At 55.5% G+C, this 20592-nt stretch overlaps 1 long non-coding RNA gene across 7 annotated transcripts in view; it reads left to right on the top strand.

The window, feature by feature from the left end:
- LOC123846109 (uncharacterized) overlaps nucleotides 1-20592 on the top strand; it is a 119209-nt gene that overhangs the window by 87459 nt on the left and 11158 nt on the right. The window contains exon 10 of one of the 7 annotated variants that reach the window (XR_006791190.3): nucleotides 1998-4006. The exons of 5 other annotated variants lie outside the window; for them this stretch is intronic. This is a non-coding gene — a long non-coding RNA (uncharacterized LOC123846109). Of the gene's footprint in view, nucleotides 1-1355; nucleotides 4007-20592 lie in introns of those variants that run through there. One more of the 7 variants, XR_006791188.3, reaches the window with a different exon arrangement.

Here is a 20592-nt window from a genome sequence, read left to right as displayed (position 1 = left end):
TAGAGGGAAGCTGGGGAGGCCGAGGCATGGGAAATGGGTCTGGGGTCTTGAGGAAATACTGTGCTATTTAGGGTCATGTGTCCCCTGAGCCTTCTTTAACTCTTCCATAACGTGGGAAAGGTGATGATCCCCGTACGCGAGTTCTTAGGTGTGTAGTGAGATGAATATAAGAAGTAGTTTGGAACAGCTAAACTCATGTTCTTATGTTGTCATTACTGTCCCTGGTGTAAGTACACAACCTCTTCTCATGCTAAGGACTTTACTAAAATTCATTTTAGTAAAGTAAAATCATAGTAAAACTGATACAACTAGTTGGGGAATCCACAGAGTTTCCTGAAATCAGAGAATGCTTCTGAGCAGGAATGGCACTGAGGATTAGCCCAGTCTTGGCAAGAGTGAGCATCTGTGTGGGAGGTGAGGGAAGAGAGCTGTCTTGGTTCAAAACTGGTGACAAAACAGGGCTTTGAATGTTCCTGAACTAGGTGCCTGCCCACCTCAGTGCTGGGCCGATGTTCAGGTGTGCCGCCATGATTGGGGGCCCCAGCCTGAGACCTCCCTGCTCTGAGCCAACCCTGAGAGTGTCTGGAGAAGGCCTTTGGTCAACAAGGGTGGAGTAAGTTAGGTCGTGGAGCAGGGGGGCTGGTTCAGCACTATCCTGAACCAGCCTAAATGAGCCACAGCAGGGGAACGGGCATCGGGCCGGCACTTCCTTATATTTGAAGAGATTGGGGGATTTGCAGTTTCATACACACTCAGGCCTTTCATCCTCTCAACAAATCAGTCCAATTATTATCCCTTTTTTAACTGAATAGAAAAACAGGACTCAGAGTGATTTGCCTAAGGGCACTCGGCAAGCTCATGGCCAGGTTAGGCCTAGAACCCAAATGCTGGCGTTTGGAGGCACAATGTCCCAGGACTGGGGCGGGAGCCAGGATCAGACCCAGGCTATGGCCAATAGCTCTAAGGACCAGAAACTGGCAGTTCTGGGCCTGAGGACATATGGCCAGTGTCTCAATGGATGAAAACAGTGTCTGGTCATAGCTTATAGGAGATAGGTCCTTTCCTTTTTACAGTGTTCTGTATTGATCAGAATTTTTGCCTAAACAAGTTTTATATTCATAATCAGACAAAATAATCTCATTTTTCTGGGGGTGGGGTGGGTGGAGATCTGTACGCAACCACACTGGGGGCCTGTGCACTCCCAACAAATGCTCTCATGGGCAGGTCTCTGGTCTCATGATACCTGAGCCCCCCAGTACTCCTCTCCTAGTGATGGTTTCGGGAATTCCAACTTGCACTTTTCTTGGCTCAGACTGCCTTCTTGCAAACACAGCTGCCCTCCCCTGTCCTTCAAGGGTTTTCCAGCAACCCTCTGCGCTCAGTTCCTTGGCAGAAGACTGGGGGATCACATGGCTGAGTGAGTGGCATTTTCTGAATCATGGAATGGAAAGAAACACTATACAGAAAAGCTGCACACAGGGCTTCTGTGTTGAGCCTGGATGACGACACAGCGCGGGAAGTGATTCATCCCAGCCCGCCTGGCGTGTGTGCTGGTCAGCAGACGGAGTGCAGTTCAGTGCTCGCCTTCTGCGGGGACCAATGGGGCTTCTCAGCCACAGGGCAGCCCCGGGTGCCTCCCACGCACACCAGCGCCCGGAGCCACCAGAGGCAGCTCGGCAGGTGTCTGGGGAGGTCACAGACAATAGGACAGAAGGTGAAAATGATGGAATATCCAGGTTAGGGGAATCAGAGAAAGGAACTAGGCAGACAGATGTGGGGAGAATATGGTCAGGCTCTCCTGAAAACCAGGAAACAGGCTCCGACTTCTCCATTCCACATCCAGAAGCACAGCCTAGCGCCCAGCACGCACAGGAGACGTGTGCTCACCAATGCCAGAATGGACTTAATAAATAATTAACACGCTCATGGAGCCTTTACGGAGTCCAGGCATGGTCTAAGTCCTTGACGTGTGCTATCCCACTTCATCCTCCCAACAGCCCTCTGAAAACATCAGTGAACCCAATCTTGCAGATGAGGAAATTCTGCACAGAAACATGAAATAGCTTGCCCGAGGTCATGCAACCACTAAGGAGAAGTCTCACCTACAGCATCCTGTCCCAAGTCTGTGTGCAGAGGTCCTCTTCTTGGCCAGACACTGCTCTTCACATACATGATCGGATTTAACCTGCACAACAACAATACAAAGAAGGTATTGTTCCCATTTTAAAAATGGGAAAACTGAGGCTCAGAGAGGTTAAGTTGTTGCCCAAAGTCACACAGCTGGTAAGTGATGAAGTGGGGCTCACCCATGTCTGCCTGACTCCAAAGCCCATGATCTGTTTCATGACATTTCTCTACCTCACCACTGATGGAGAGGCGTTCTCCCCGCCTCCACTGATGGAGGTGTTCTCCTCATCTTTTGGGACAGTGTCCCTCTTTTCTGAGTCCTCGGCCTGCCCACCCATGGTTTATATTGGTTAAATCTTGACTCAGTAGTAGGAACCTCTTGGTTGTTCCACACAAGGGCCTCCCTTGTTGGAGAGGGAGGAGAGAGGTGATGCCCCAGAGCTAAAGGGACAGTGTCCCCAGGGTGGACTTGGAGGGTTCTGTGCACGTGGGGAGGGATGAGGGAAGTGAGGCAGAGCTGGCTTGGCAGCAGGTCCAGTGGGTCTCCCCTGGCTCTGTATCAAAATCCCCTTTGAGAAAACAGAGGCTAGGAATGGTAGAGATCTGGGTGGCAGTGTGGGGGTGACTCCAAGGGGCAGCTAGGGCTGAGAAGTGCTCATTGCATCTACTACTATTCTTTACCCCGTGGACCACCTCTCTGTGGGGTCAGCCAGGAACTAGCAGGTTCATATGGGATCTGAATCTCCCAGGCCACAAGCCACAGAGATATATCATATATAGATGCTATTGCTTTTGTTGTTACTTAAAGTTGATGTCTTTAAGCAAGGTGTGTATTCTCCAGTTTGCCACGGGCCCCACCATTCCCCATTGCCTGATACACTTGCACTCACTTTGGCAAGTTACGGTGTTACTGCAGCTCCTGATAACACTGGAGTTTGAGGCCCTGAAGATGTAAAGTAATCTAGCGTCCGCATTTCACCTGGAAAAAAAAATATACTTGTGCTTCCTAGACCAAAATGAGGACCCCGTGGCCCCTTGAAGTTACAGTCACTGGGCAAATCTGTAAAGCTAACTCTGAAGCAAATAATAACTTATAAAATAACTTAAACCCACATCGAAGTGAACTGGCTTGAGATTACCATTTGCTTTGGGTCATCTCCATCACTGATGCCCACACTCACAGAAAACCAAGCCCTGAGCTCATTGTCTCTCATGCTTGGGGTTAGAGTTGGGGCTGTCACGAGGAAATACACATCAACTGACACACCCACAGGTTTAAGGACGTGTCAGTTCACATCCTTGGTTTTCCCAAGTTAGGGATCATTGGGCCTGGCTTCAAAGTGGCCAGAGGCCATTGGTGGGAGGGAGGAGAATCTTCCTTCTCACTGTATATTTCTTGTTCACATTGTTCTTCCCTGCAAACATGAGTGACTTCTGTAATACAAAGATATTCCCAAGGTGCCTGTGGGCAGGGCAGGCCTGGGTGCACATGCAGCCTGGGACTCACTGTCCTCCTGACCCCTGGTTCCCCTTTGTCACATGGACAGGCTTTCTCTGGGTGGACAAGTGAGAATGTGGGGTGGGTGAGGACAGGAGCAGACTATGGCAGGGCCGCATGTCCACAGCTCCCGTCCTGGGACCTGCAAACCTGTTACTTCACGTTCCATTGGCAAGTCACTCTAACTGCCATGGGCCACTCCCGATGCACCACCGGCTTCCTTCCCCTCCACTGATGGAGGCGTTCTCCCCCCCTCCACTGATGGATGCGTTCTCCCCCGCCTCCACTGATGGAGGCGTTCTCCACCCCACCACTGATGGAGGCGTTCTCTACCTCACCACTGATGGAGAGGCGTTCTCCCCCGCTCCACTGATGGAGGCGTTCTCCCCCGCTCCACTGATGGAGGCGTTCTCCACCCCTCCACTGATGGAGGCGTTCTCCACCCCTCCACTGATGGAGGCGTTCTCCACCCCTCCACTGATGGAGGCGTTCTCCACCCCACCACTGATGGAGGCGTTCTCCACCCCACCACTGATGGAGGCGTTCTCCACCCCTCCACTGATGGAGGCGTTCTCCACCCCACCACTGATGGAGAGGCGTTCTCTACCTCACCACTGATGGAGGCGTTCTCCACCCCTCCACTGATGGAGGCGTTCTCCACCCCTCCACTGATGGAGGCGTTCTCCACCCCACCACTGATGGAGGCGTTCTCCACCCCTCCACTGATGGAGGCGTTCTCCACCCCACCACTGATGGAGGCGTTCTCCACCCCTCCACTGATGGAGGCGTTCTCCACCCCTCCACTGATGGAGGCGTTCTCCACCCCTCCACTGATGGAGGCGTTCTCCACCCCACCACTGATGGAGGCGTTCTCTACCTCACCACTGATGGAGAGGCGTTCTCCCCCGCTCCACTGAGGAGGTGTTCTCCACCCCTCCACTGATGGAGGCGTTCTCCACCCCACCACTGATGGAGGCGTTCTCCACCCCTCCACTGATGGAGGCGTTCTCTACCTCACCACTGATGGAGAGGCGTTCTCCCCGCCTCCACTGATGGAGGCGTTCTCCGCCCCTCCACTGATGGAGGCATTCTCCACCCCACCACTGATGGAGGCCTTCTCCCCTCCTCCACGGATGGAGGCGTTCTTCACCCCACCACTGATGGAGGCGTACTCCACCCCTCCACTGATGTGAGCCTCTTCGGGGTCCAAGCTCCCCCTCTTCCGGGCCTCCCACTCAGATAGCTGTCCAGGACGAGGCAGGCCACAGCTTGCCCTGCTTCCCCTGGGCTGAAGGCAGGCAGGTTGCTTGAAGGGTGGAAAGGAAAATTTGTGTCCTGGGGCTGACGCCAAAGGCCCAATGTTGCACCTAACAGAAAAGCCCTGTTGTCCCCAAAGGCCCTGGAGCCATCTTGGGGTGCCTAGGGACAGCCGCTCCATTTTTAACAAAACCCCTAAAAGCTTACACGGTACCAAGGATGGTGGGTGTGGCCGTGACCTCCCAAATGGCCCCCTACCCACCACTAAGCCGGTGACTCTCCCGTTCCCATAAAGCTCAGTTCAGAAGCGCCAGCCCAGGAGCTGCTCTAAATGCCCCAGGACAGCCCTGGCCCTGACTGCCACGGGGGACAGTGCCCAGAGCTGTACAGCACCTTGCAGGGAAACAGCAAAACTTGACAGTTTTCGAAGTACACTGAGCTCCACAGTATAGCCTACAAGTAGGGGCGGAGGGTGCCACCTCCATTTGCACAGGTAAGGAAATTGAGTCACCTGCTTAGGGTCCCTGGGGCCCCATACTGGTGAGTAGTAGCCAGAACCAGAACCCATGTCTTTGGACTCCTAGGCAAGGGCTCTTTTCCTTCATCTGGGATCCCAGCACCACCCCCGCCCCAGTCCAAGGCGGGGTAGAAGCACCCAGTCCCCGTCTCTCCCCACCCTCGTGATCTGATTCTCATCAGCACTCCCTGCGCACGCAGCCCTGAGCTAACCCTGGGCCTGCCTTCAACTCACAGCATGCAGAGGGTTGGGGGCTGTGGTCCTCAGATCACATGGCCACAGCCCCTGACTGGGGACAAGAAGGTCATTTGCACGAGGAAAGCTGTGGGCTTAGGATAGGTTGCAGGTTTGCTAACAAGGCTGCAGAAGCCCGTTCTCCAAATGCAAGCAGACAGCAGCCTGATAAAAACACAGGGGCTACCTGACTGACAGGAGGGTACAGCCTGCATGGCACCTAGGGGGGTGGGCACAACCCCCCAGGACTCCCCTGAGGTGGTGGTTTCAGTTGAGTTGGGTGAGGGGCACAGGGGGAGCTGGGCAGCCAGCCAGAGGGGACCCACAAGCAAAGGCATCAGTTTAGGGGAGGAACCAGCTTGTCCTCAGCCCCTGGTCTGTAGCAAATGTTAAAAAAATGATGTTTGAATGAGGATGGAAAGAAGGAGGAAGGAGGAGAGGGCAGGAGTGGATCTATTTATTTATTTATTTATTTTTAAAGATTTTATTTATTTATTTGAGAGAGAGAGAATGAGAGACAGAGAGCACGAGAGGGAAGAGGGCAGAGGGAGAAGCAGACTCCCCGCCAAGCAGGGAGCCCGATGCGGGACTCGATCCCGGGACTCCAGGATCATGACCTGAGCCGAAGGCAGTCGCTTAACCGACTGAGCCACCCAGGCACCCGGAATGGATCTATTTAGCTAGTTAATTCTCAACATTGAGGGAGGAAAAGAAATAAGACAGTCATCAATTAGTATTTTTTTTTTTTTTTTTTTTTACTGAATAAACTGTTTCAAGCTTGTAAACATGAAACCCTTTAAAAAGAGATCGTAATGGGGCACTTGGGTCGCTCAGTCAGTTAAGCGTCTGAGTCTTGGTTTCAGCTCGGGTCATGATCTCAGGGTCGTGAGATCGAGCCCCAAGTCTGGGCTCTGCGCTCAGCACTGAGTCTGCTTGAAGATTCTCCTTTTCCCTCTGCCCCTCCCCCAGCTCACACGTGCGCGCGTGCGCTCGCTCTCTCTCTCTCTCTCTCTCAGCTCTAAAGTAAATAAATCTTAAAAGAAAAAAGACAGGGGCGCCTGGGTGGCTCAGTCGTTAAGGGTCTGCCTTCAGCTCAGGTCATGGTCCCAGGGTCCTGGGATCGAGCCCCGCATTGGGTTCCCTGCTCAGCGGGAAGCCTGCTTCTCCCTCTCCTGCTCTCCCTGCTTGTGTTCCCTCTCTTGCTGTGTCTCTCTGTCAAATAAATAAATAAAATCTTAAAAAAAAAGAAAAAGAAAAAAGAAAATTTCTGGCGATAGGGGTTCAAGGAGCTTGCTGTCCTGTGACACGGTTCCCCACAGGTTCTCAACCCCAGTCATCCTCCTGGAAGCTGCAGTAACCCAGGGCAAGGGCTCCCCAGAAGGGCCACCTCCCCTCCTGCACGCATAGCTGGGAGCCCAGTGAACTAGAGTAGAGGGTGTGCAGGATGCATGCTCCCTGCCTAGGCCAGGCTCAGGAAGGGCAGGCACTGCTTCTAAGGCCTGGGGTGCAAATCTCGGTCTTGGAATCCCCTTCCCCAGCTCAGCTCCGGAGCCTCATTCCTCCTCCGTGCCAGGAAGGCCCTCATGCCCCTGGGAGCCGGCATCGGCCATTAGTCACTTGAGGCTACTCTCCAGCGCTCCCTGACCAGGACCCAAGCCCTCTTCGGAGCCCTGGGTTCAGAGCTTCCTGAACAAGATTTAACTGTGAACTCTGTTTAACCTGCTTTTGGGACAGGCTGGGTCAGGCTCCACCCTCTTCTGTCTTGCGGCAAGCAAGGCGTCAGGTCAACCCAGGGGTATTCCTAAGCGTGAGAAGGCCGTGGTGTGCCTTACGGAAGAAATGTGTGTAGGAGATGAGCTGCGTTCGGACATAGAGCAAGGTTCTGTGTGTACTGGTACCTCGCATCTTCTGGGGCCCACCCTGGAGGCTATACGTGCTGCTCTTCCCGCCCATCCCCATCCCCGCTTCGGCTGGTCCTGGGGAGGGAAGTGGGAGGACAGGGCAAACTAGAGGGTCTGAGAGACAGGGGTGGGGTGTTCAGTCATGTGTCAGTTCTAGGTGGAGGATGCCCCAGCTCCCCCGAGGTCCTGCTCTGGAGGTGAGAGCTGACAAGGCAGCACAAGATTTGGCCTCGGCTTCAGCTCCAACACAGGCCCAGCTGTACAGCCCCCTCCTGGGGATGTCTGCAGAGCTGCTGGGGGCCCCTCAGACCCAGGCCCATGACCTTAGAGGACGTCCATGACCCAGTGGGCACCAAGTGGAGGGAGGCCTGTGGCTGCAGAACGCCCCTTCCCTGGCCTGTCCTCACAGACCGCCTCTCCACTCCCCCTTCCCATCCCCACACCCAGATGCTGTGCCCCTTCCCTGGCTGTCACCCCACCTGACAAAAGACAGACCTCTCCCACTGCCCGCCCAGCACACCTGTCCTCACCCTCCACCTGAGACTACGCTTGAGGACCCTCCCCTCCCCTGCATTTCAGGGCCCCGAGCCCTGTGACGAGGCTGGCTGCGGTGGGAGTGGGGAGCTGTGGGGGGGGGGCTTGGGCCTGCACCCCCACAGTGCCACCACTTTGTCTAACCAGGTGGGGTAGGCCTCTGTGACCCGGGCTGAGGACCAGCCCACCAGACGTGATTTCTGTGGAGAAACCAAATTCTGACTCCCAAGCCACCGACTTGCAGAGGCATGTAAGTCCAGGGTTGGTGGTGATTTGGGTGTGAGGGGAGGGCAGAGTCACCAGAACCCACGGTGGCTGCTCTGCCAGCTTCGAGGCCCTCTAGGGACACCAGCCCAGGCTGCTCTCCCAACCCTCCCGAGCAGCCCCCTCACCCCTCAGTCTGTCCTCTGCACCTCCGTCCAGCTTCCCCTGCCAGTTGCCGTAAGACAGAACACATCGCTGGGCAGAGCTTTGCAAACACAATGGATCCTCCCTATTCGTGGATTCCATTTGCAAATTTACCTACTTGCTAAAATGTGTCAATACTCGGGGCTCTTTTGCGGTCATGCGTGGACGCCATGCAGAGCGGTGACAATCTGAGTTGGCCTTCTGGACATTCCCAGCTGAGGTCCCGAGATGACGCTCTGCCTTCTCGTTTCAGCTCCCACGTGAGAAATGTGTCCTTTTCACAGTCTAAGTAGGGCCATAGTTGTGCGTGTGCGCGCGCACTCGTGCGTGTGTGTGCGCGCGCGTGTGATTTTGTTGGTCAAGCACAAGAAGGCTGGGATGGATGCTACGGAGGAAAGAGTATTCACTGAGCTTCGGCAGGCGTGATAGTGCTGTTGGCCGTGAGTTCAACATTAATGAATCGCCCATTCGGATTACATAGAGTCTTTAGACAGAAACACACATAAAACAAGGTCATTCAGATGATGGAAAGTTTGTGTCCAGAGGCTCACAGGAACCTAACCCTATGTTTCCCCCAGGGGCAAAGATTCAGAATTTGCTCATTCACTGTTGTCAGAGACTTTATAGACCATAATGACCTCGAATGATGAGAATCAACCGTAGGGTTGCTCTGCCTGGGCTTGCCCGGACCTAGCATATCAGGATCTCCTGGCATCTGGGTTTTGGAAGCCCTGCAGGTGACTCTGACGCAGGGTCTGGGTGGGAGCCCCTGCAGGGATGCCTCGAAGCACCATGTTAGACCCGCTGGGTTTGGACAGTCAAGGTGGCCATCCTGAAAACAACCTTCTGTCCAACTGGGAGGTGATGTGTAGCATGATGTGGGGAGGAGAACAGAGGACTGACATGGTATTAGGGCTCTGAAGACTCTGTGTGACCTCAGGCAAGTCATCTGATGTTTGGGGACTCAGTTTCCCCACCCATAACATGAAGATAATAAAACCGAAGCATGGAGGGATTTGCTCTGAGATTCAGACATGTCTGGGGACCTAGGACGCCTCCAGGAGTCCACAGGTGTCTTTTGAGAAAGAATTCTTCCCAAGAGAAAAGGCAGATGGTCTTGGCCAAGAGTGATGAGCACATTCCTGGGGAGGGAAAGGAGGAAGGACAACTTGGGAAACCACTTGGCATTGGTCACTCAGGTCAGCTTCTAGCCTGGCCCTTTGGGGCTTGCACTTGAGGGGACAACAGGGAAGGCTGCTTGCCTAAGAACCTTGCTGAGACCCAGGGAGCCCAAGGCCACCAGCATCCGAACTGACATATGGCCCCAGGCAGAAGCAGGATGTCTCCCCTCAAGGAAGGGTGCCATGTACCATGGCCGCCTGGCTCAGCCTGTGGGAGCCAGTACCCACATGGGCAGTCTCCCACCCACCCCATCCTTCCCCCTACCCCTTGATGTAGCACCTTCCTGAACTTTGGAGACATTGAGGGCAGTTGCTGCAAATGTCACCTCAGAAAAGTTGGAGCTGGGAGGGAAGGACCAGCTCCTGAGCTCAGGCATGATGCTTCCTGGGACAAGCCCAAAGGGGAAACCTGGAGGCCCCACATAGGGGCTGAGGGAGGCACAAAGCCCAAGAAAGACTGTTAGTTCCTGTTCATGGGACCTTTTTTTTTTTTTTTACTCAAGACTTGTATGGCTGGGGAGATGGGAGTCCCAGATGCTTGAGAATCAACTGAGCTGGTAGCTATGAAAGATTTTGAAGAGGGGCACTTGGGTGGCTCCGTTGGTTAAGCGTCTGCCTTCGGCTCAGGTCATGATCCCAGGGTCCTAGGATCGAGGACAGTGGAGATTAGGCTCCGCATCGGGCTCCCTGCTCAGTGGGGAGCCTGCTTCTCCCTCTGCCTGCCGCTCCCCCTGCTGTGCTCTCTGTTTGTCAAATAAATAAGTAAAATCCTTTTTAAAAAGGTTTTGAAGAGGTGCAAAAAGATCCAGACGAACACAAGGGCTTTTTATATCAGTCCTTCAGAAACACCCCCTGGGCAGGGCGGCATCCTTCCTGAACTGGGACTGGGTGGATCCTTCGGGGGCATCTCTGCCATGAGCTGGGCCTGGTGGAGGAGGTGTGCCTGGATGTCCACATTGTCTCAGGAGTGTTTACCCACACAGCCTGCCTGGTCTTTCTGTCAACAGGGTATATTTTTCAGTGTTTCTTTGCTGCTTTGGGTTGAGAAACTGTATCTCCCCATTCACCCCCATCAATGGGAGCTGCTCCTGGAGCAACACCTGCCACATGGAAGGTCCTCAGTATATGCTGGGTCCCTCCCTTGCCCTCCCCTCCCCTCCTCTCCCCTTCCCCCACCTTGCTGCCAACCTTCCCCTTAGGTCCACCTCCTGGGCTTTCCTGGTAACAAGCCATGTTACTGCAGGAAGAGGTATTACTGGCAAGAAAGACACGAATGGGAAACAGAAACTGCCGATCTGAGGCAGCACGTCCCTGTCCCTCCCCCACAGGCCCCAGAATGAGTCTCCCGCCATCTCTCTCCCAGCTCTGCCCCGTTCCACCCCCCGCCCCCGTGCCAGGTTCTGCTCGCTTTGGCCACCTAGCTGGAGAGCTCTCACCTCGGTCCCCTCAGCTAGATCAGCATCTATGATCCGTTGGAATTTTCCAACACAGGAACTGCATGGTCCACCTTTTCAGGGCACGCTTGCTGGCCAGTCAGCCCTGTGGGGCTGCTGCAGGGGCGGGTGCCCGCGTGGCCGTGCCTTAGCTGTGCAGCTGATCTTCCGGAGCCCTCTGCTCTGGCCTGGGCTTCAGGCATGGCCATACCGCACTCACGGAGGGACATCCAGAACGACCACCCCTTCCCAGAACCTTCACAGGGACACGTGAGCCATAGAGAAGCCCATGGCCTTGTCTCCTGGGAGCTGTCTGTGGATAGGCCGGGGGGGGGGGGTAAGGTGCAGCTCAGCAAGGAGGCAGGGGTGGGGTGAGGTGGGCCAGAGACGCCTGGACTAGAGACGGCACTTGTCCCCTTTCTCCTCACTGTCCCTTCTCCTGGAGAGGCAGAGGTCTGCACAGGAGGAGCTGGGCTCTCCCAGGACAAAGTGGCTCTTGGTTCCCAGGGGACATCAGCTACTTACCACCTGCAGGGCTCAAAAAACTGCTTTTGTCCTCCTTCCCTGAGTTCACTCTGACACAAAAGGCCCCCAAAGGCCAGAAAATGGTTTGGGCCACCTGACACTAACGTCAGAGAATGCCAAAAATGTGTCACGGAGGTGGCAACTGCAGGAAACACTGCCACCCCAGAGCGAGGCAACAAAGGGAAACAGGGACGCTCCCTGCATGAGTTGAGACCCGGGCATCAGAGGCGGGGACGCGTGCCAGCCGGTGTTGACGTCTCTGGGGTGGGTGAGGGGTGACAAAATTTCCCAAGTGTTGGAAAACTGCAAACTGGAGTCAGTTGCTGCTGGGGTGAAGAAATACTTCAGGAGGTAAACGGGGCGGCAGGTGTCCCGTCCGCTTTCCAGCGCCCTCTGGCGCCTCCTACTGGCACAGTCTAACAGGCAGCTGATGGCAAAGGCTGGAGGGGTCTGCCCAGTGTCAGCTCCAGCACCACGGAAGGGAGATGAGAAGATGAGCACACTCCTGAGCTGGAGCTGGAGTCTGCTCTCATGCACGTGTGTGTGTGTGTGTGTGTTGGGCGGGGGTTGGCAGACACAGACCCCAAGCTCCCTCCCTGCAGGCTGGATTGTGAGTCCTGCCCCGGGCGTGTCAGAGCTGCTGGGGACCTCTCTGATTTCTGAATTGCCAGGCCCTGGGCCCCATTACCTCCCCACCCCCAAACAGCCCCTGCTTTGAGATCTTCTGTCAAAAGGAAGCTCAGACTCCTTCATCTCTAGAGGGACATCTGGCGATCCGGCAGAGAAAACGTGTCAGTGCCGGCCCCACGGTCCCGCACGGGGATCCCAGGAGCTCGGAGAAAAGTGCTCTGCGCTGTATCGCTCCTCACGCAGTGAACCCAGGGGAGCTCCTTTACCAATGGAAGGTATAAGCTAAAAATGCGATTCTGGTCTCTGTTTAAATGTCACCTCCTCAGGGGGATCTCCCAGCCCACTCGGTCTAATTAGGGCCCCTGCCACCGTGTTGTTCTCCATCACCGTGTGTTGTCATTCCGGTCAGAGCACGTGTCATGGCGTGCAATTCCGTTTTTTAGAATCATGTGTTTATTGCCTGTCTCCTCTAGATAGCAGACTCACAAGGGCAGGGCCATGCTGGCTTCCTTCACCACTGCGGACTCAGGACCTAGGCCAGTGCCTGGCACACAGTAGGTCTCAATAAGAGTTTGTCAAATGCATCAACTTAAAAATATAAAATGGCTCTAGATGGGGCGCCTGGGTGGCTCAGTCGGTTAAGCATCCAACTTTGGCTCAGGTCACGATCTCAGGGTCGTGAGATCGAGCCCCAGGTAGGGCTCCACACTCAGCAGGGAGTCTGCTTGAGATTCTCTCTCCTTCTGACCCCTCCCCACCACTCGCGTGCTCGCTCGCTCTCTGTCTCTCTAAAAAAATGGTTCTAGATGAGTTGTGATAAACTGATGGGTGGTGGATCTATGAATTAGCAGTATATGTGGCCTAACACTGAGAAGAATGTTGTAGAAGGCAATCGCTCTCCACTTCCAGGTTGACAGGTTGACAGGATGGCAGGCAGGAGGACTTCTCTGCCCTCTGTGTGGTTTCTGCTGTACACCCATGGGGATTAGGGCCTAACCCTCCCTCATCATAACTTCGCCTCCTGAGCCCCCGATGGCATTGGGCTCACCAAATGCCAGAGCAGGCAAGGCTCCATTGATTCCGAAGACGGCTCCACATCGCCGTCACCTGGGGAACATCTGAAAACACCACTCTGTGGATCCTCCCACTAGTTTCTGATTCTTTTAGGTCCATAATCCAGTGGAGCATAGGGGGTCTCCAGAAACATGAGCCTGAGTCCGCACTGCCACACACTGTGAGCTTGGGAAAGTTACTTAACCTCTCTGTGCCTTGATTTCTTCACCTCTACAATGGAAATAATAGCCCCAACCTCAGAGGTGTGTTGTGAGGATCAACGTGCATAAAGCTCCTGTTGCAATGGCTGACTCAGTAAATACTGAATAAATACAGCTCTTATGGTGATTATTTTCTCACCGCGAGTTAGCGGCTGACGTGGGGCGAGCATCCAAGCCTCCTGATCCTGGACCCAGTGTTCTTTCCAACACGTCACGCTGAATGTGCACACAGCATTCCCTCTGAGGCCAGACTCGACACAGAGAACAGACGGCCACTGCCGTGGGACCCTTCGGTCAAACCCCATGGAAGAGAGGCCTGCACCTGAGAACAAAGAGCAGATCTGAGCCCTGGAGAGCAGATAGCTGGAGATCACGGGAGTTCAGCAGTGCCGCTCTGAGCCCTTTGCGAAGCCCTCTGGTTGCTCCTGTTAGCATTTTGTTATGGAAATATTGGGAACCAAAAATAGAAGTTCTTGAGGAGAGCTTAATCCCCTGGGCTTTACAAAAACAGCTGCTGGAGAGTTCCACAAAGCAACCACCAGGAGGCACTGTCGTCCCATGCAAGTGGTCATGGGTGGGCTAGACGTTTCCATGAAAATCCCAACATCCCTCTGCAACTTCATGCCCCCACCTTGTCATGCTCAGGACCCTGTGGCTGGGGTCCCCGCAGATCAGCAGCTCCTGGGGCTAGGGAAACCTCTTTGCAACTCAGTCTACTGCTCTCTTCCTTGGAGACCCCTAAGAGCAAGGACAGTCCTTGCATTTATTTTCCTGGCTTCATACCCTACCCCAGGCCCAAGACCTCGCATAGTGCTGGGCACATAGTGGGCATGAAGTACGCATATGCTTGGTGGGTGAATGGATATGTGAAATCTGGTGACATTAATACGCTGTGGAAAGGAGACTGCCTGAGTTTCAAGGGTATGGTGAGACAGGATGCGGTGGTGGGGACCAGAGAGAGGGTTATGGCTGATGGTTAAGGGGAAGGTCATGACTAAATGGGAAAGAGGGGCTGAGAGGGTTCAGGCAGAAAGGGAACAGATGTATTTCTGGGATCCAGCTAGTGAGAGGCTGCTCAATGCTGAGGTCAAACCCTTACCTCAGGGCCCTGGGCAGTAGCACCAGGAATATGGAGACATGAGCCCTAGCGGCCCCCAGCCATGGCTCAGCTGCCCTTCATGTGGGCATCGCTGGTCTCATGGCCACTATTCACCTCTTCTGTGCCTGGGGTGGCTTGTGGCTGCCACAGTCAGGCTGTGAGCTCCCGCAGGTGGGCCCGGATCCCACCGCCTCCCTCTGGGTGATGCCGGGGGGCTCAGTGCCCCAACCCTGTACCACACATCCTTAGCCCAGAGGAGTCCCTTTCAAGAGAACCTCAAGGATTTCAGTCTCTGCCACCAGATCAGCCTGCTGCCTCTGAGCTCCACCTGCCCTGGGGTGGGCCTCCCCTGGCCGACTCAGTGCTCAGGGTGAGTGAGGGTGGGAGGAGCCCAGGGTGCAAGGCCCACTTGTGTTGGAATCCGGCTCCAGGGCCCATCCGCATCGGCGGTGTGGTTTCCCCGGCCGTTACTTGTTCTTCCCGACACCCAGTTTGTCGTGTGGAACGTTAGCACGTCCTCCCAGAGGGCCCAGTGAAGTAGCAGATAAGTGGTGCGGCACGTGGCTCCTGCGTAGCCCATCAAGTGCGACGTTTGCCATGTCACCGACAGGGCAGGGGACCCGGGCAAGAGGCCTGCAGCCCCATGAAGTAGCGGGGTGAGTGGGCGGAGGGGGCAGGGGGCGGGGGCAGCGGCGAGGGGCGAGTCCAGGGGTGGGCTTGCGGCGTGGGGGTGTCCACAGCCAGGAGGATGCGGCAAGGTCACTGTTCCAGGAGGAGGAGGGATGAGACGGGGAGCCAACGGCTGGCTCTGTCACAAACAGGGAGGAGAGCACGATGGGCCAGGCCAGCGCCCAGGAGGGCCACACCCACCACCCGCCCCTGGAAACCTGGGGCTTCCCTTGGGGACCCCTCAGCGGCTCATTCCACATCCCACCTCCCCTGCGCCCTCTCAGCTGCTAGTTCTCCCTCTGGGCGCTTCTACTAGAGCCCAGCTGCCCACGGACAGTTTGCAGCTCCCTCTGGCCTCACCCGCCGCAGTGCTGTTCCGTTCTCCTCTCTGGCACCCTGACTCCCACACTCCAGGGGCCTCCTGGACCTTAGCCCATGGAGCCCCAAGCCCCGTACTCATCCTCGAGGGGAGCTGGGCGGGGACAGGAGCAGGGCTCAGGCGGGGCGAGACTGAGCCGTGGGGGAAGGCTGGCCCCAACAAGGCTGTGGGCCTGGCTGGAGGGGGGCGGGGAGGGCCCAGAGCCAGGGGGCCCAAGACTTGGGCGGAGACCCAGGCGCTCCAGGTGAGGCCTGGGACAAGCTTGGCACAGTGGCCCTCCCTGAAATGAGGCCTCTGGCAGCAAGACTGAGGTTCCTGGTGGCAGCCTCATCTGGCTAGGGCAGGACAGCCACTGACCCCACCGGGAGGGGACAGGGGCAGCAACACAGGGACTGGCAGAGATGCATAATGTGGGCAGATGGGCAACTCCTCCAGCCCAGTTTTCCCCTTTGGGCTTCAGAGCAGGTGGTCTCCAGGAAGCCAAGAGGGGAGGAGAGGCAGCTCAGATGGCCCCCTGCCCGGCGCAGACAGGATAGCTACCACTCGGAGTGGGCTTTCTTTTCCTCCCGGCCTCAAGGCTTTCCAAGACTGTCCGTGCTGGTTACCATCTGCTGTGGTGGTTGCCAGGGGAACCACTTACTATTTTTGTACGTTGCCCACATGACAAGGCTTTGGAAAGGCTCAGGCATGGTTGGTCCAGGAGGAGGTGATGCCCAGCAGGCTCCGCTGGAGACCTTGGTCAGGGGGTGGGCGTTATGGTGGGGCCCCAGGCTGGTGGATAGACAGACAAATGAAAACACAGTTATGGGGCAGCAGGATCAGTGCCGATTCGGGGTGCCATCTTGGCAGGGAGGGGTCCGGGAAAGCTTCCTCGATGAGGTGATATCTAAGCCAAGATAAGGTTTTGTAGGTGATGCGGGTAAAAGGGAAGTAATAGAGTAGGCAGTTAGTTGGAAGAGCATTCCAGGCAGAGGGAACAGCATGTGCAAGGGCCCAGGGGCCATTGTGAGTAAGGCATCTTCTGGAACAGAAGTCCCCTAACTTCTCGAGTGTGAGGTAGGGCCCAACCCCAGTGGAGGTGAACGGCAGGCAGGCACAAAAACCATCGGGTAGGGTGGGTGGGACGGGCTGCACCACAGTGCTCACACCTGGGCACACCTGATATTAGGCCTCTGTCAGCAAGACTGCCATCCAGGCAATACTCTCGGGGGAGGTGGTCAGCTTTCCCCGCAGCCCTTGGGACTCTGGGAGAATCTCCAGGGCATCCGAGAAACCAAAGAGCCTGAACTGTGGGAGGGAGGTGCCATCAGGGGAGCTGGGTCACTGCTCGAAGTTCTGGGCTGAGCGGCAAGTATCCAGGGAGGGGAAGAGAGTGTGCTGAAGCTAGTCACCCCGACTGCTACCCCAGCCCGTGGCCCTGACCCTGGACGCATAACTGAGGATTTCTTCTCATGTCCGTCTGTGAACCTGCTGGGAAGTCCAAGAAGGGTTCAGTCCTGAGGTGGGGGTGGAATGGAATGGAGGGGAAGAAGCAGAGATAAAGTAGGCACCCATCAGGTGTTAGGAATCTGCTCGGCACATTCCAACACGACATACCCAGTGCTAGCACCAGCCTCGAGAAATGGGCATTTGGGCTCTCGTGGGTTTTGTTTGTTTTTTAAAGATTTTATTCACTCATTCAACAGAGAGAGAGAGAAAAAGAGAGAGAGACAGCAAGAGAGGGAACACAAGCAGGGGGAGTGGGAGAGGGAGAAGCAGGCTTCCCGGGGAGCAGGGAGCCCGATGCGGGGCTTGATCCCAGCACCCTGGGATCACGACCTGAGCCAAAGGCAGGCACCCAACAACTGAGCCACCCAGGGGCCCCTGGGCTCTCGTTTTAAACATTGGGAAACTGAGGCTCTGGGAAGCTAAATAACTTGTCAGGGATTATAGAGGCGGTAAGCAATGAAATCGGGACTCCTACCCAAGTCAGGCTGACCCTAAAACCTGTCTCTCTCCACAAGACAAAAGCAACGTACTGCACTCTTGCCAGGTGCCGGGCAATCAAGCTGAACACCGGAAACCTGAGAACAAGATGCAGTTTCTTCTGTAGGAATCTAATGAGATCATGTGCAAGGGACCTGTGGTGGGTCATATTTTCTGAAATCGACCTGGTGTGCCTTGACCCTGGGCGGGACTTCGTGGCTGCCATGAGGAGTGCAGGTGACGCTGCCTGACACTAGAGGAGGGGTCGTAAAAGGAAGCCAGCCCAGCCCCTGGGCCATGAGAAGTCACACGCAGAGAGGAATGGAGCTCCCCGCCCATGACCGGCTCCACCTCCTGGAAATGTGAGGCTTCATCATTCCAGCGGAGGCCCCAGACAGCAGGGACCCCAGACAGCAGGGACGGACTAGCGTCCCCGCTGCACTCTCCCAGAGTCACTGACCCACCGAATCTCTGAGCACGGGGAGTAGCCTTTTCACATGGGTAAGTTCTGGAGGTAATGACTTATACAGCTGTAGTCACGGGAACGAGACTTTGTAAACTGCAAAGTGCTCACGTGTGTAAGATGTTACTAGTAAACCTGAGTTTGGCATAAGGGGACCACGTTGGTGTCTGAGGAAGTCAAGTTGTGACTTACCCTGGGTTGTGCCCCTGCTGGGTAGGGGCTTGTGTGCAGGGACACACATTCGGGAAATGATCCTTGGGCTGAGGCTCAGGGGACTGAGGGGAATGGCACAGGGAGGGACACTCAGCCAGTTCAAGGGAGTATTACTGAACTGATCACCACCGTGTGCAGCTGGGGCTCAGCACCACCTGAGACCCTCTCGGGAGTCTGCACAATGAGCCTCAGCGCATGGGAGTGGTCGGCAGACTCCAGCCCCTATTGGTGGAGGGTTGCTCCAGGGGTGGGGAACGTTCACTCCTTCCCCTTGCCAGTTGGAATGCCCTAGAATGCCGTAGACGGCTCGCTTGGCCGAGGAGCCCAGGGGAAAACGCTGAACTTGGCACTGAGAGATTACGCAACACGTGCTGGGCCAACAGGCTGAGAACTGGAGCATGAAAGGTGAGCAACATATCGTGGTATTAAATAATTGTCAAGGCGGTGTTTACATGTGATGTCCTAGGTGGACATCTGCCTGGCCAGTTTCCCCACCTACCGGAGGGAGCCTGCCTGGCCTCTCTGGAAAAGCCTGTGCAGTTTCAGGCCTGTTTAAAGCAGGCCTTTGTGCCCTCAAAGCTGCCATCTTTCAGAGCCGGGCCCTGTAGGTGGTCTCTAGTAATCACAGTGATCCCTGGGGAGGGCCCCGGGGTCAGAACACTCTCTGCCTGGTGGAGACTGGGCTCTAGGCATGGATTTCCAGCTTCAGCCCCTTGCAGAAGCACCTCAGGAAAGGACAGTGCCCCCAGCAGGCCATGCTTTTTGGAGATTGGGGCTTTGAGAAGCAGTCTTTTGAAGGAAGCCAATGCAGAGGGTGAGGTTGCTTTATTCAGACCTTAGCTTTTCTCCTAGAAGCTAATGATGGGGCGAGGAGCCGCCCTGAAGCAGAAGTGTAAAGAAGGACGGAGGGGTCTGAGTCTGGAGGCCTTCCCATCCAGGGTCAGGCTGGGGCGTGGGCCAGATGCCCTCTGCATGACCTCATCTCTAGGACCTGGGCTGCTGGTCAGCTCTGGCACTCACCCCTCTGGAACATTCAAGACTTGGTGGTCTTATTTTCTAAATGGAGAACAGGGCTCCTTGCTTCAGGGCCCTGTTTCCTGCCTTTAAGCCTTTAAGCCCCTTCTTCCCTGATATGTAAGGGAGCTGGTTTGTGCCACCTGCTTGGGAGGAAGATCCCGTCAGCTGCAGGCCTGGGAGCACAGAGAGGGCGGGAAGTGAGCAGCACTCCAGGGCACAGGGAACATGAAGCAAGATTGCTGTGTGTCCCCTAAGAGAGGCCATGGACGGGCTGCACCTCGTGGAAGGAACTTAGATTTAGGAAAGGAATTAACCAATCATGTCAGTACCAACAACACTCTGATGCGAGGGCACCTACTGTAGACCAGGTGTGGAGTGTCCGCTCTGAGAGGTTGAACTTGAATTTGTATGGGGCCTGGTTAAGAACCCAACCCCTGTCCACTCTCCCATTGCCTTTCCTTCAGCTTTCTCGTCTCCTGGGTAAAGAATCATAGCTCCTCTCTTCCTTCTTCGTCCCAAGCTGGCACAAGGCCTCCCCGTGATGCCTGGAGCCCCTCCCCTGGGAGGAGGCCTGGTCTCAGTGGTTGGCACAGTTTGGTCCCCCAGGTTTGCTCCTGACCGATGAGTTTCCTGGGATGCAGGGCTTTCAGTGCAAAGTCCAGCAAGGTTGGCCACGTCAATGAGTGTCTGTGCTGGGCCCTCAAGGTTCTCCTGTTTGGGGGAGACAGGCTCATAAGTAGGCAATAAGTAGGTGAGTACTACTTTATAAGGGATCCCGGAGGTGGGTCAAAACAGAGTCTTGTAAAGATAGAAGCCTTGAAAGCAAAGAAAACATGACAAGCCAGTGTGGGAGTAGGGGAGCCGGGGTAAATGGGGCAGCACGCTTTGGGTCCTGCAGACACGCCATGATGCTGATCCCCAGGCCAGCAGGTTTCCCTTCCCTGAGCTGCGCCCACCTTGTGTGGAGCCTCTTTGGGCTGCCCAGGTTCCTGTGTGCTCTGTTCCAGAATCTCTAAATGAGAGGCATTCTGATTCAGAGAAGCCCCTTGCTGGGGTGTGGGGCAGTGAAGTGGGCAGGAGTGGGGAGCCCGAGGCCCTGAGGGAAAACTATGCTTTGATGGGGGACCATCAAGGGGGAGAGGGAAGTGGGGAAAACAGTGGTCCTGGAAAGTTCCCACCCTGCAGACTAGGCTCTAAGGAAGGGAATCCTGCCCCTCTCACTGCCTGATGATGCAGGGAAGTGGGCAGTGTTAAGTAAAAGAAGTCCT

This window comes from Mirounga angustirostris, unplaced genomic scaffold (genome assembly GCF_029215605.1).
Source record: "Mirounga angustirostris isolate CCGP_5_RB_7025 unplaced genomic scaffold, mMirAng1.0.hap1 SCAF_6, whole genome shotgun sequence".
NCBI lineage: Eukaryota > Metazoa > Chordata > Mammalia > Carnivora > Phocidae > Mirounga > Mirounga angustirostris.
The sequence above is the reverse complement of the archived record's forward strand: the minus strand, read 5'-3'. Positions and strand labels throughout refer to the sequence as shown.